A 7,047-nucleotide genomic window follows, 5' to 3' on the forward strand; every position below is an offset into this window, starting at 1 on the left:
TTAAAGAGTTTTTCTAATAATGTACTTGCTAAATACAACAGGTAATACCTGTTTAAGTTTTTATCATATTCATTTACGAAAATGTATTTAAAGTCAGCTACATTTTTAATGTTAATTAAACATATGTCGGAGGAGGTGTTGACTGTGGATTATGGGTATGTTTGGCAAAACTAGCTGGTAGCTGTAGCTGAAAGCTGTTGGCTGTTAGCTGGAAGCTGGTGGCTGGAAGCTGTAGCTGGTAGCTGTTAGCTGTAGCTCTTTAGATATATTTAGATGTTTGGCAGAGTAGCTGGAGCTTTTAATAAAACGTATAAAATTACTAAAATGGGCATAACTAAAATCAATAATAGTGAATGTATTTGTTTTGGAATGTTATTTAAGTAAATTATCATACTAAAAGCTTGTAGCTCTTTCTAAACGCTACTAGTAGGAGCTTTAAGCTTTAAGTTTTTTCTCCTGACCTAAAAGCTTTAAGCTCTTTGAACCAAACAAAGCTTTTAATTGAAGTATGAGTTTTTTCTTAAAAGCTTGAACCTTGTAGCTCCTAAAAGCTTCATGCCAAACATACCCATATATATATGACAAGTTGAATTTTAATAATCTCAACTTAATGCAGTTGACTTTTAATAATTCAAATTTAAAAAATAGCTGTCATCAGTCTCAACTTTCATACAATTTGTTTTCATTAGACATCTGTTAAAAAAACTTACCTCGAAACGGTGCTTCAAACAACTTGTTTTTTGTTAATTAAAAGTTTGCACACCGAAATTGAAGCATCCTTTAGTCATTTGGACCACTGTTTTAAAGCAAATTTTACCTCAGTCGACTCGTATCCTCGTTCCAAACGTAAAACCTAAAACATCAATTTAAAATTTGGAAAAAACTTAACGCCGTTAATTTTTTTTTTTTAACGGAGGTCCAATGAAAACAAACAATATGAAAATTGAGACCGATGACAACTATTTTTTAAATTGAGATTATTATTGACCAAATGCTTAAGTTGATATTATAATACAATAATCAGCCTCTAATAAAATGAAATTCGAACCGATTTTTACGTCACATATGATTTATTTTATAAATTTTATTTTCTTTTTTTATTGGGTCAATTTTTCAAAAAGTGTTAAAAAGATTTTCTAACGTTTTCTCAAGTAGTGTTCTGTTCTGCCCTATGGCGCCGCACCAACACGTGCGCTTCTTCTTATTTATTTATTTATTTATTTATTTATTTAATACGCATTTGTTTCTCACAGAGTTATCACTGCACTGCCCACTGTAACGCTTTGCTCTGTAATATTAATTAATTTAACACCTTCCACTTCATATTTTTCCGATCACCATATTACGCCGCCGATCAACTCTTCATCGTTTCCGGCGGCGACGTTTACAAACAGGTATATATATATATATATATGTATCACATTCCCTCATGCTCACTCATTTTTGTTTGAAATATGCATGTGCCGGAAGAATAATTCTTGTAATCATGTGTGAATCAGTTGTTTTTAATATTTGGTTAAGTTTTAATACAATTAAATAATTAATTAATTGGATTGTCATGAAAAAAAAATGGTAGCATGTTTTTATGGTACAACCTTCCAATGCATGCATGTTTTATTCGATTTTGTGATGTAATCAGCTTGTTATAGCCGCTCAATCGTTATAGGTCGTGCTATAGCTACACCACCTCAATCTGATTTCACTCATGGCCTTTCACAAAATTAAACACTTGGTTTTGACCCGCAAAAAGAAAGTCAAACTTTGAAAATTATTGGTTAAAACAGTAATTTGAAGATTCCGATGACCGTTTGACCAAAAAAGTCAAACATTGAAAATTATTGGTTAAAAACTTAAAATGGTTATTTGAAAATTCTGAGGGGTGTTTGACCAAAAAAGTAAACATTTAAAATTATTGGTTGAATGGCCGTATGAAAAATATTTTGACCCTGTGACTAGGAGTCAAACTTTGAAAAGGTATTAGTCAAGAAACCCCGTTTTTCTAATTTCCGGACCCATTTTGGCCATAGACGGTTAAACTTTAAAATTTTTTTGGTCATGACGACGGCCATTTGAAACGGTGTGGGGATTATATGTCACTCGTGTGTATATAGATGGCCGCTTTCGTTAATTCATTTTCAAACCTAATTCTATTCAGAGATGTACTTGCTCTGTAGTAGATTCATTGTTATGCTGTGGTTGTATGATAATTGTTATATATTCAATGTAGTTTACAAAAGACTTGGTTTTTCTATTCAAAAAGAGCTAGTGTGGCAACTTGTTGCCTGTTTGCTTTCTATTTCGATGTAAAAGTTTACGTGTTTGAAACTTTGAAGCTGCAATGTGCATCCCTAATTATGCAGCTAAACATAATTTTGAATAAGTTGATGATTCTGTTATTGTGAACAGGAACTGAAGAAACATGGTGAATGTTAATGGCAGTGATAATAACAACATCACCAAAGCTAGAAACAGATCTTGTGGATGTCAAAAAGATGACTTCTTACCAGAAGAATCATTCAAAAGCTGGTCAAACTATGGTAAAGCCTTACTGGAAACAAGAACCCGTCTCAAAGACCGGTTTCTAGCCCGATCATCAGACCAGCTCGAGCTCCATGACATGCGAGCCCAAAGCCAAAACGAGCTCAAAAAGACCCTTAACTGGTTCGACCTCTTATGGTTCGGTATTGGAGCTGTGATGGGTGCTGGTGTGTTTGTCCTCAGTGGTGAAGCAGCCCATAATCTAGCCGGGCCCGCGGTTCTAATATCTTATCTTATTTCGGGCTTTGCTGCTTTACTCTCGGTTTTATGTTACACCGAGTTTGCAGTTGAACTCCCGGTTGCAGGTGGCTCGTTCGCATACTTGCGAGTCGAGTTAGGTGATTTTGTTGCTTATATTGCTGCTGGTAACATACTCTTTGAATATGTTGTGGCTGGAGCCAGTGTGGCTCGGTCATGGACCTCTTATTTTGCAACCTTATGCAACCATAAACCTAATGATTTTCGGTTCAATGTCACATCTTTAACCGAGGGGTTTAACCACTTAGACCCGATAGCAGTCGGCATATCAGTCATCATTTGCTGTATGGCATCGTTTAGCACCAAGGGCTCGTCTCGGTTCAACTCGGTTGCAACCATAATGTACTTAATTTTAATGATCTTCATGATTGTAGCAGGGTTTACAAAAGCAGACACATCCAATTTCCAACCTTTCGCGCCATTCGGGGTTCGGGGCGTTTTAAAGGCTTCATCGGTGCTTTTCTTCGCGTATGTCGGGTTTGATGGAGTGGCAACATTAGGCGAAGAAACCAAGAATCCAGGTCGTGATATACCGATCGGTCTAGTCGGGTCAATGATGGTGGTCATAACTATTTACTCACTTCTAGCCACTGTTTTAACCCTGGTCCAGCCATACAACCAGATTGACCCGGATGCACCATTCTCGATCGCGTTCCAAGCCGCAGGTATGAACTGGGCTAAGTATATAGTTGCATTAGGTGCGTTACAAGGAATGACGACGGTTCTATTGGCTAATATTATCGGTCAGGCTCGGTATTTCACTCACATTGCTCGAACCCACTTAGCCCCACCGATCCTAGCCGTGATTCATAAGAATCGCGGGACCCCCATGAACGCGACCATAATAATGACATTGTGTAACTGCCTAGTCGCGTTCTTCACGAATCTTGACATCTTGGCTAACCTTCTTTCAATCTCCACATTGTTCATTTTCTCATTGGTTGCACTCGGGTTACTAGTGAGGCGATATTATTCAACGGGTGAAACATCGGTTCTGGACCGAAATAAGTTGATCGTGTTCTTGTGTTTGATTATTGCATCAGCTATCGGGCTCTCAATTCTATGGGCGATGAGTGTGAGTCATTGGGTTGGGTATGCGGTTATGGGGGCGGTTTGGTTTTTGTCAACACTTGGGCTCCAATTGTTGGTGAAACAAGCTAGGAGCCCGAAGCTGTGGGGTGTGCCAATGATGCCTTGGTTGCCATCGGCTAGTATTTGCATTAATGTGTTTATTATGGGGTCAATTGATGGTGCGTCTTTCTTGCGGTTTTTGGGATGGACCGGGGTGTTGCTTTTGTATTACTTTCTTGTTGGGTTGCATGCTTCTTATGATGCATCTAAGGATGATATGAAGACTGAGATTGTGGTGTGAGTTCTGAAGAAAAATGCAGTTTAATTTGGTAAACATTTATTGCTTTTGAAATAGTTAGTTTAGTTTTAAGTTTAATTGCTTGTTTTATTGTTTAAAACCATGATTGAAAAATGCAAGCAACTTATTGATGAACTAAGATATACCTCATTATTCGACTCTGCATGTACATAGTGATTGTTAGATAAGATAAAGTCGGAAAACAAATAAATTGTACTAACACTGGCGAGGTGATAGGAGGCTTAACACTAATTCACTGACTAATTTGAGCTTATTGGATATCTTCCTATAAACTAGGATTATTAACGGAAACCAAAAGAAAGATTCAACAGAGTGTTCAAGTAGAAAGGTATCCATGAGTGTTTTATGGAACCATAAAAAAAGTTTGACCTCCAACAAATTTTCTAAATAGTTTGATGTATATCCTTATTTTTCGTTGCTCACAATTAAGAGGTTTTCAATGAAACTTGGAGTTACATTTTTGAATATGAAGTAGGAGTGTGAGATATATCATATAGCCATGTATATTCAAATCAAACTAACAGTTTTAAGTATCAACACAAGAGTAATAAAACTCGGGAACACAGTGTTAATATATCATCAACTCAAGAGCATTGCCATCTTTGAGAACAAAGGGCCAAAGCTTATAGTATTGTAGCGATTTCCTTGCATTCTTTTCAGCGGGGCAAACAAATGGGATAAGTGGAAAACCACTCTCCATTACAAAGGAACATATTCCATATAATTATTCCAAAGGTTTATGATTCAGTGAGGTGATTTTACTCGGGACATAGTTGAAGCGTCGATCTATTGTTAAATTTATTCTCGCATAAGTAGCTTTCGTATAAAGAACAAGATTATTGATTCCTCCTAGCAAGATTCGGTTCAAATACGATTAGGATAGATTCTTTGAACCATTGAAGGCGGTAAAATGGATAGATAAAATTTATTTGTATCAACAAACACGTTTTTTTTCTCAATCTAAATTTTATATTAAATACATTCACAACTTTTTACATTGAAATAGAAGGCAAATTGGTTCCGGTTGGGTAGATGTAATAATAATACTCTTATTTAACTTAATATAAAGTTCAAATGTTTTATGTCAGGGCGAAGCTAACCCACTTAGGTGCTGTTTGTTTTTTCAGAGGTAAAACATCTGCAGTCTGCGGACCATATCTGCAGGCATCTGCAACAGAAGAGGTGGACCAAATATCTGCAGTCTGTAAGAAGAAGACTGTTTGTTTTTTAACGTCTACCTATAAACTAAAATTTATTATAATTAATGGATGGCAATGAGCAAATCATGGAGACTTTTTCAAAAAGTATTACTCCTTGATCTACTTGCTCCTATATCATCATCATTAACAATACAATGAAAACTTTTTCACAGATTAATCACCAAAACAATGGAAATAAATCAATAATAAAGCCAGATTTCATCAGGTCTTCCAATAATACCCTTAATCAACAGTCCCATCTTCTTCAATTCAACAAACCAACAACTGGTACCGTCAATCAGCTAACCGAATTCACCTATCTTAATAGAATCTGTTACGATCACATCTAACATAATGAGAGGGAGAGAGAGAGAGAGCGGTGGTGGAGGAATGGAGGCGCCAGCGGTGGAGGAGTGGAGGCGGCAGCGGTGGAAGAGTGGAGGCGGAGGCGGAGGCGGAAGTTAGGGTTGGAGATGGAGAGAGAAGGAGCGGTGGTGGCGTGATGACGGTTGGGACAGCGGCGGTGGCGTGACCGGCGCGGTGGCGGTGGTTCGGGAGGTGCGGTGGCGGTGGTTATGGAGGAAGAGAGGTTGATGGTTGGAGGGGGAAGAAGAGACTAGGGTTAGAGGTTTATGTGTCTGATGTAAAAGAAAGAAGGATAGAAGATGTTAGAAGTTAATGGTCCATCACTTCTAGGAAAAGAGGACGCGCAGATGTTTTTTAATGAAAGGTCTTCCGAAAAACAAACGCACTGCAGAGCCCAATGTCTGCGCGCCCTCTTCTCAGTGCAGACAAAAGATGTGGAAAAGTGCTTTTGAGGAAAAACAAACAACACCTTAATAGAGGCTCTGACCTCTTTAGATGAATGGGTAGATTTGTCGTCCCAAAAAAAGTTATCGTACAATCTATAAAACATGAACCTTTTGATCCATGTAGCAGCATCCACAACAAGCTCCATATCCCTAGGCCCGGATCTACGTGGTGGACGGCAAACCCAAGATAAGCAAAGTCCATCATTATGAAGAGAAGTCTTTAAAAGGGAAGTTTGCTCCTTCAAACTTGAAACAACCCTTAGGTGTCACATACTCTCTCTCTCTCATACATACATACATGCAATTGTGCACATTATATATGTATATAATTTTAATAATTTTTAACAGGTTTGTAGAGATTGTTTGTTGTGAAATAAAATTGCGTTTTTAATAAAAAAATTGAATATGATGTGACAGGATTTGACGGTTTGTGAAAGTGTGTTGTTGTAGATGCTATCACGTAAACCTTTCACTTTAGCATTTTAACAACTTTTAGGTAAACATTTCACTTTAGTTTTTTTTTTTAACTTAATAATGTAACAACTTTTTACATAATTTATCTGTAGTTAAATCTTTCATTTTAACTTTATATTTTGTTTTAAGATAAACATAACTTGAATAATTAAAGTAACTTTTTACCTATTTTAACTTACATTTGCCTTTTAATTAAATTTTCCAACTTAACCTTGTCCAGTCTTTTCTCTTTGAAATTGCAACCTTGAAGATAATCAACATAACAAAATAACAATATTATTTTTGCAGATTTGTTTCATCACTTTGTCTCAATTTACCCCAAAATTCATCATAAAATCACAGATTAACAATCAACATAATATAATATTATAACAAT

The 7,047-nt window shown here is 36.6% G+C and overlaps 1 pseudogene; it reads left to right on the forward strand.

Annotated features, from left to right (window-relative positions):
* Window positions 1-2,361: 2,361 nt before the first annotated feature.
* LOC143596195 (cationic amino acid transporter 1 pseudogene) lies at window positions 2,362-4,170 on the forward strand (annotated as a pseudogene).
* The last annotated feature ends 2,877 nt before the right edge of the window (window positions 4,171-7,047 follow it).

This window comes from Bidens hawaiensis, unplaced genomic scaffold (assembly GCF_021521415.1).
Source record: "Bidens hawaiensis isolate Kalapana, Puna unplaced genomic scaffold, B.hawaiensis_p1.1 tig00046153_1, whole genome shotgun sequence".
Lineage (NCBI taxonomy): Eukaryota > Viridiplantae > Streptophyta > Magnoliopsida > Asterales > Asteraceae > Bidens > Bidens hawaiensis.